Below are 9,266 nucleotides of genomic sequence, written 5' to 3'. Positions count from 1 at the left end.
AGAAGAACAACCATCTCTGCAGCACTCCACCAATCAGGCCTGTATGGTAGAGTGGCCAGGTGGAAACCACTCCTCAGTAACAGGCACATGGCAGCCCACCTGGAGTTTGCCAAAAGGCACCTGAAGAACTCTCAGACCATGAGAAACAAAACTCTCTGGTCTGATGAAACAAAGATTGAACTCTGGTCTGAATGCCAAGTGTCATGTCTGGAGGAAACCAGGCACCGCTTACCACCTGGCCAATACCATCCCTACAGTGAAGCATGGTGGTGGCAGCATCATGCTGAGGGGATGTTTTCAGCAGCAGGAACTGGGAGACTAGTCAGGATCGAGGGAACAACGACTGCAGCAATATACAGACACATCCTTGATGAAAACCTGTTCCAGAGCACTCTGGACCTCAGACTGGGGTGACGTTTTCTTTCAACAGGACAACAACCCTAAGCACACAGCCAAGATAACAAAGGAGTGGTTACGGGACAACTCTGTGAATGTCCTTGAGTGGCCCAGCCAGAGCCCAGACTTGAACCCGATTGAACATATCTGGAGAGATCTGAAAATGGCTGTGCACTGACGCTCCCCATCCAACCTGATGGAGCTTGAGGTACTGTAAAGAAGAATGGGAGAAACGGCCCAAAAATAGGTGTGCCAAGCTTGTAGCATCATACTCAAAAAGACTTGAGGCTGTAATTGGCACTAAAGGTGCTTCAACAAAGTATTGAGCAAAGGCTGTGAATACTTATGTACATGTGATTTTTTTTTTCGCTTTTTATTTTTATTAAATTTGCAAAGACTTCAAACAAACTTTTTTTTCACAATGTCATTATGGAGTATTGTTTGTAGAATTTTGAGGACAATAATGAATTTAATCCATTTTGGAATAAAACTGTAACATAACAGTTTGAGGATGAGTTAAGCGCTGTGAATACTTTCTGGATGCACTGTATGCTTTAAGTTGAGTTTCATAGAGCAACCTCAAGACAGGCAAATATTGAAATGGAGAGCAGAAAATTATGAGAAAATATGCTAAAAACTGGTTTGAGAACCTTCTATGGACATTTTAATGTAGTTTTTGTGCTGTTAGTGTTTGTGATTACTCTTAGTCAAGTGAACTATAAACGTTCTATCTTCCAAGTATACAGGGTGTGAATATTTATCACTTCACATGTAGTATAGCTACAGCAGTTAACACACCCAAGGGTAAAAACCATGACTGCAACCACAATTACAATCACTACTGCTGTTAAAATTGTTAAAACAAAAATTACTGTAATCAACTAGAAGATTGTTGCAATTTAAAAAAAAACTTGTCTGAAAAATCTCCATTTATTTCCCTCAGGTCTCTAAAAGTCTACTGTCATAATGCCCTAACCACCCCCTCCTCTTGTACCTTGGAGGGAGCTCTAAATCACCCCGTACATCACTCACTGCTGTACAAACATTCCTTCAAATGAACTGTTCACTGAGCTGAAACAACAGGGAAGCCAGAGTAGATCAATACAGTAGAACCAGGTTTTGCTCTTGAGGAACACTGGGTTTGGTGATCTGGACAAGTTACAACGTCCTAGTGTGTTTAAGTCTTGGTATAAAAGGCCTGGCTGGTGTAACTGTAAAAAGGAAACTAGCTGGAATGAGAAAGAGAACAACAGCTTCTTAATGCTGTTTTGTTAGAGGTGTGTTGGAGTAAGCATGCAGGTGGACAGCATAATAAGCAACAATCAAATACAGAAAAGACCTGCAGAGATGCAAAACACACTAAAATGGTTACACATTATAAGAATAATAATAAGAAGAAACTGTTTGTAGAGCACATCTCTAAAACAGGGTTCACAAAGTGCTTTACAGAGAATAAAAACAAAACCTGTAAAACTACAGTGAAGACCTGTCACCATAGGACAAAATTTTAAAACCTGATTTAAGGGAGAATAAAAACACAAATTTAGAAAAAGTATTCTAAAACATCACAGGAAGGCCAGTCTATAAAGATGTATTTTAAGAAGCATTTTACAAGACCAGCTAGAATCAGTTGATCTGATTTATGCAGGGAGGCTGTTCCATAGTCTGGGAGCTCTGACTGCAAATGGTTTTAGTCTAGTCTAAGGAACAGCCAAAAGTGTAGAAGGTCTACATATCTTGGTTTTAAAAGTAACATGAAAACATCGAAAAATCTATTCTAAAACTAACTGGAAACTGGTCAAAAGATGCCTCAAAGGGTGAGTTGTGCTCTTGTTAGTTGGCAAGTGTTAAAATCCTGCACCAGTTTTGCATCAGTCGCAATTTAATGAGGGTTTTGTTGCTACTTACAAAAAAAAAAAAAAAAAAAAGAGAGGTATAGTAATCAAAAAGACATGAAAGGAAGGCATCAACAACAGTTTCATAATTCCTGGTAGTTAAAATGGCTAAACAAAACATTAAAAATATGAAATATTAAGCAATATTTTGGGATTGGACCATTTTAATAAGCTTATTAAAATAAGTGTGTTTGGATTTTCAGTATTTAAAAGGTTCATCAGACTCCTAAGCTCATTTTGATAAGCAGGGAGCATTGACGCCCTCCATTGTGGTTCAGCTGGGCAACAATTGTGTTTTAATGCTCTAAATTCATTTAGCCAGGGGTGATACAGTTGTTTAGGTTTCCAGAGCATAATTGGTGCTATCTTATCCAAGATAGGGTTACATGTCTGGTTAAAATTGTTTAAAAGCTCATCCACTGATAAACAGGGATCAGTTCCAAATGCAGTACTGTTAATAGCCTTACTAAACATACAGTATCTGCAGATGTGGCATTAAAAATTCAAGACCGGGGCCGTGAAAAGGTAGATGTAAAACTGTAGTAAAAAGCCATATTTCAACACACAGTTATTCACCTGTAAATAAAAGCCATGTCACAAAAGGATTTTTATTGGTTTGATTTTGTTTTTTCTCCACTGAAGTGGAAAAGGACAAATGTATCTGTGTTCTGCTGGATTGAGCGTTAAAGCGAGGGGGGGCAGATGGATTAGTGGATGGTAGGAGAGAAAAAGTGAGCAGCTTTACTGTGAACAAAAACATGCTCCATTGTCTGGGCAAGCCTGGGAATCCCCCATCAGCAAACAAATAAGAAAAATAATCCTAATGCACATCTGAGCATGCATGCATGCACGTGTGTGTGACTCAAACACATAACAGTACACACTGACAGAAGGGATAAGGTGAATCAGTCAGATCTACTAACCAATATGTGTATAAAACAAGTGTGTTTACAGAGAACATGATATACAGTCTGATTTTATTTCTATGCATCTTTATCTGTGTCACAAAAACACAAACCATACCACACAAACACAAACTACAGTAAATTAAGATGAATTGCCAAGCTGAGGAAGTTGAGGGATACCCTGTGGGTCTCTGAGGTGTATATGACAGAATAAAGTATTACCCCAGACCTACATTGCAGGTGGATGCTGCCTTGCATTCTGCTGACTTTAGCCTGGAGCGTGGCACAGAATGAAACCTCTAAAAAAAATTGTAATAAATGTATGTGTGTGTGATCTGAAGAGGACACAAGGTCATGTATTTGCTCGGCACTGAAGCACTGTAACGGTACTGTAAATGAAATTTAAAAGCTTAATAAGGTAAATACAAACTTCAAATGTGTTTTATTAGAACTTATTCTTAAATTGCAGACATTTTTAATATTTGTTCATCATGAAGATTGTAGTTAGCATAACCAGATATTTCACTACTGTGCCACATAAAACAAAAAAAAGCAGAAAATCCAAACTGAGCAGCTAAAACTAGGAAATGACTCAAATAATTACTTCCATCCATCCATTCATTATCAATAGCACTTATCCAGCAGACACAGGCATATCCAGGGGGTGGCTCAAGCCACCCCAAGAATCTAATTACAGAGTCAAAATGTGATGCCTGTCAGTATTAATGAATGAAAAATGAGAACACTGTTTGATGCCTTACAGTATATACACATAACATTGTTTGGTGCTTTAGAATTGACAGTGTTCCAATAAGTTTTATTTTATATTGTGTAAGTAGCATGAAATTAACATTCTTGACCGTGCTCTTGTGTAGTACTTGGCATGATTCACCTCAGTGGGGGGGCCACTGTGCAACAACCATGTCCCCGGCCAGGAGTAAATAAGGAGCACAGCCAAGTTTGGCTAAAGGAAGTGCTGCGTGCATGATTTATACACAATTAAACAATGTGATTCTTAATAATGTATTGTTTATCACTTAAAAGAACTAGGAGTTGAATTTACTTTTTATATGTATTACAAATATGCCACCCCTCTGTGCCCCAGCCCAGCGACCCCGTGCAATATTTTCTCGATCTACCCCTGCCTGTCTATAACAGAGCTGACACATAAAAGACGGATGACCACTCAGACACACATTCACATTTACAGGCAATTTAGAGTCACCGGTCAACCTAACCTTCATGCTTTTGGACTTTGGGAGGAAGTTGGAGTACCTAGAGAAAACCTGCACACTTTCACAGGGAGAACATGCAAACTCCTCAAAGAAAGGGCCCGTTTGGCCACAGGAGTCGAACCTGGAACCTCTCACAGTGAGGTGACAGTGCTAACCATTGTACCACCCCTCAACTATTTACCATATTCATCAAATAATTTTTTCAGCTTGATTAAATGATTACAAGCCTAATTTTTTCAGCTCTAATGTTCTGTAAGACTTCACCATCAGCAATCACACAAGCATGATCTTAAGATAAATGAGGTGCACTGACTCAGAGCCAATGTTATTTCCAAACCAAACCACAAGCTATTATTTGCTAAGTCTGCCATTTGTAAACAAACAAATACACTAGCCCCAAACATTTAAATCACACCTTTCAGGCAGCTGTAGACAAAGTGGGTGTCCTGAAGCAGACCGAGTGATTAGCTTTTGATGATTCAGATGGTACCAGGTTGAAACTGTGAGACAAAGAGACTAACCTCAAATCATTAAGACATAATTTCCAGGCATGTTCACTGACAAGTGTGCCTGTCTATTAACATTAAACATACCAGTATTAGCAGCGTTTGTTTTATAATTTCATCTGCCTGTCTGAGCTTTGTGCATGTGTATCTACACTTTTATGATACATTTGTGTGTCCACCAGTGGATTTAAACAACAAGACAAAACAGGATATAGAGTAAAATGGGTATTTTCATGTAATTTCAAGTTAACACATGTGGCAATGTGATGGGTCTTGCACACATCTGTTTTTCATACCGAACACTGTGCCACATTGTTATACAAATCACCATGCAAATTACAGAGTTCAGACTATAATGCCAGTCATGCGCTTATACAAACTAGTGTGACAAATGTTTGTGCCACATTCTGATGACAAGCTCTCCACTGACTTCCTCTCATGGCCTTACATGCCCTGCACAATGGCATGAATGGGTCATTCTGAAGAAGAATTTATACAACATTACATGGTTATTTGTAATGAAGAGCAGCTGATGGCTACAGAAAAATGTGAAATGCACAAACTGGGATAACAACCAAGCACTTTTTAGACTGTAAGCAGGATTTCTGTGAAAGGAACAGAAAGACACAAAGGAGAGGAGAGATGCTGAGAGAAGAACTTCCACTAGATTTATCTGTGGTCATAGTGCAATTAAGCACTTAAGCTCATAGGGTTCCAGGCAGAGGACAAAGTCCTAATCCTGCTCTCGGTCAGGTCTGTCATCTGACTAACTGATGATGGCTGCTTTGTCCCTGGGTACGGCCTGTCTTTCTGGCAATCTCAATAATGTTGATTGCTGTGTGTGTGTGTGTGTGTGTGTGTGTGTGTGTAAAAACAATTTCACATTAGCAAACACCTTTACTTATTCCCATCTCTCACTACAACAAACTACAAGTTCCCCATTAATGGAACATCAGTGTCCATCCACAAATCAGCTGTGTGTGCATGTGTGTGTGTGTGTGTGTCCGTGAGTGTTTCAATGGTGCCTATAAATAGAAGCGAAGAGCTGGCGTTAGCTTACAGGTTACAATCCCAGGGGACAGCATACTGTACTCTACATGTGTTTGGTATGTATGCCACTGACTGAATCCTTAACAAGCGTTACATAACATTAACCTTGTGAGAATTCTCCCTGGGAACAGCACTGCTGAGGTGGTGGGGATGACAACACTGTCAATAGTATAATCATTTTGCAAATTCAAGGGTGCATGTGCATACACACTAATGTAGGGTACAGTACAATTGTACGAATTAGGGATGTTCAGAAATCCAAATCCAATACTCAGCACAGCACAGCACAGATAAATCATATAAATCACGTACTACATGCTATTTCCACATTTTTTCATTATTATTTATTTTAAAAGCCTCTAAATAAAATGCAATGATAATCCACTGAAAAGGATTGTCTTCCTGTATAAAATTACTCTAAATGCTGTATGTGCCAGCAGGTTTTTACGACAAGCTATGTATTATAGTTTGGCACTCTCTAGCTCTAATTATGACACAAGCAAAGGAAGAAGTCAGGTGACAATATATAGAACCAAAAAGTCAACTTAGAAGGACCTTGGGGAAATGCTTTGGGGTGGATGGCTGATAACACAAAACACAGGCCTTTCCCTCAGGTGAGCAGTGTTCATTTCCACTGGGTAACGTCTTTTTTACCAAACCAAGTTGTTCCTAAACCTAACCAGATATGTTGTGTGCCTAAACGTAACAGAATGATGATGGTTTCATAAGTGTAATGGCATGTTTATGACAGTTTCCATGACAATGAAGTTCTGGTGCACCCTCAATTGTCAGTGTGTGTTTGTTACTTTTTCCATGATGACAAAATTCATAAATGTTGCCAGTGCAATGTATGTTGTTATTAATGGCTGTGTTTCCACCAGAATGTCCCCAGGTACTATTTATTTCCAGGAAGTGAAGCCCAAGAAGTGTCCCTGGGGTTCAAATGCCTCGAGCATTGTAACGTACATTTCCACAGTAGGGCCAAAGCCCAGGGAAGATTAAACATATTAGCCCACTGGTGTTCGGCACAGGAGTTGTTAGAATGCCGCATTTAAAATGCTGGCTATGGTTAACACATAACCAACGGTGGAGGACAGACTGCAGGAGGATAGAATGCAGGCAAAGCAGAAGTTATTGTTTTTCTGCAAGTTTATGCTTGTTTAACAAGTGTGTTTTTTTTTACCTGTCAAGGTTTTATTGCACCATGGTTTTATTTATCATGTAGGCCTACTGATAAACTGCTCCTTACAAACTGAAAACCCAAGAAACTCAGAGTCAGTTCCACCAGTATGCCCAAATCATTTTTCACATTGGCGCACATTGATTTTGAGTCATATGCAAGTGAAATGCTCTGTATTTAACCAATCAGCAACATTCAGCATTGCAGGCCTCACCCTGATAGTTCTTGGACCTCAAGGAAGTATTACCCTGGACTAGGTACTTTTTTCGAGGCTAAAACTACACCCCAGAACTAAATTTAGACCCTGGATCCTCTGTTGGAAATACAGGTAGAGGAACTGAAAAAGGTTCCTGCTCCCTGGGGAAAGTTCCTCTGGTGGAAACAGGGCTAATGTTGACAGAGTTCTTGCAGTTCCTTCTACCAAGGAGCACTATCTTAGGAGATGCTCTGTATAAGAGGGAAGGGACATATACTGTAGGTTGGAGGAATTGTTGGAAAATTAATTTTGACTCACTTTCCCTAAGAAACCAAAGAAGTGAAAGTACATTACATTACCGGATCATTTTTTAACCACTCAATAATGTTGCTGTTCTTCCTGTCCTATAGGCAGCTAGTGGTTTACCATTCATCCCAGTACAATTTGCTAATCAATTTGTAAAAAGCTAAAACTTTCTTGACCTGGGTCGTTTCAAACAGTAAAATACTGTACATGCTGAATACCAGTTAGCAGCGGGGCATTAGTGCATTAGCATGTCATCAAGAGATGATGCATTTCAGTATTTTTCTATCCTTTAGTGGGATTGAAACTTTTCCTATTTCACGTCATTAGCCATTAATCTTGCTACATGCTGCCGTGATGTACCAAAAACAAGCATGCTGTGACCATGACAGAAGATCAAGAAATATGGAAGTGATGCTTGCATATTTGTAAATCAGGATTAGACACCAATCTCGTGGCAGGTTGACTGAATATGGCTGTCTGTCTTCCTCCCATCCTAAGCCCCTTGGCACTTTCAGGAGGGGAGAGATAAAGGGATTTGGGCTCTCAGAGATTTGCAGTGAGACTTCTTATACACCCCACCTCCACCTCCCACACCCAGCTGCTGAGCAGTTAGTTTTCAACCAGGGCCTCAAGGCAAGTACTCTCAATAGGTTTCTCAAATTCATACTCTCATAGCTCTGATATGGCTTTTTAACTGAATGTTCCTGTGTTGCTAATGTGATATAATGTTAGTGCCAGAAGCCTGAGTCATTATTCAAAGGCATGACAAATCTGCATGTTATATGTTCAAGTGTTCCTGGAGACAAGTCACTACAGTGTATGGCACACACAAAAAACACTTAATGAGAATATATGAGTGCTTTATGATAGTGACTTGTTAACCCTCACCTTCAAAACAGCTAGGAGGTATGAAGGTGGCAATACTGGAATTCATATAGTGTACCTACAATGACTCCTGTGCAACAACAGTGTTGTTTTAGCACAGAGTTGTAGATGAAAGCCCACTGGACGTGGCTGGATCTTTGTGGGGCAAAGCTGAAAATACCAGGCTTTGTTATTAAATATTTACATGTCCACTGGCCAGTGTGGGATTTAAACTTCTCTGCTGCAGATGTATATTCATATTCCCAGTCTACTCTCTTGACTTATAAAAGGTTTTATAAGTACAATAAAAAATACCCAGAGAAATATACACAAAGAAAAAAATATGCATATTTTACCTCCCACAGGCTACTATTATTGTGAAGTAACAACTCAAAGCCACAATTAATTATTTTAATTTTGAAGTTAAATTCCATTCAGTTATTAATGAGCTATTAAAGTGATGTATCTGATGGATTTCTCCTGCCACACCTCACAGACTGACTTAGGTGTATTAAGTAAACTAATCATTGCACAGAAACATACCATATTGAGTACTAACCAAGGCAGATGGTGTGCTGCAGTGCAGAAATCTTGCATACAAGTGGAAAAATGGAAAAAAAAAAAAAAAGTCTAATCATGAAAGCTGAGGAATTTTATGGTGATTTTTTTTTTAAACCATGAATTTCATCATTGATGTTAACATCTTCACATCATTCTTCCTATTCTTCTTTTG

At 39.2% G+C, this 9,266-nt stretch overlaps 1 protein-coding gene across 1 annotated transcript in view; it reads right to left on the bottom strand.

Moving 5' to 3' along the window:
* gabbr2 (gamma-aminobutyric acid (GABA) B receptor, 2) overlaps window positions 1–9,266 on the bottom strand; it is a 181,887-nt gene that overhangs the window by 92,957 nt on the left and 79,664 nt on the right. The window lies entirely within an intron of this gene.

Source organism: Monopterus albus, unplaced genomic scaffold (assembly GCF_001952655.1).
Source record: "Monopterus albus unplaced genomic scaffold, M_albus_1.0 scaffold82.1, whole genome shotgun sequence".
Taxonomy (NCBI): Eukaryota; Metazoa; Chordata; class Actinopteri; order Synbranchiformes; family Synbranchidae; genus Monopterus; species Monopterus albus.
The sequence above is the reverse complement of the archived record's forward strand: the minus strand, read 5'-3'. Positions and strand labels throughout refer to the sequence as shown.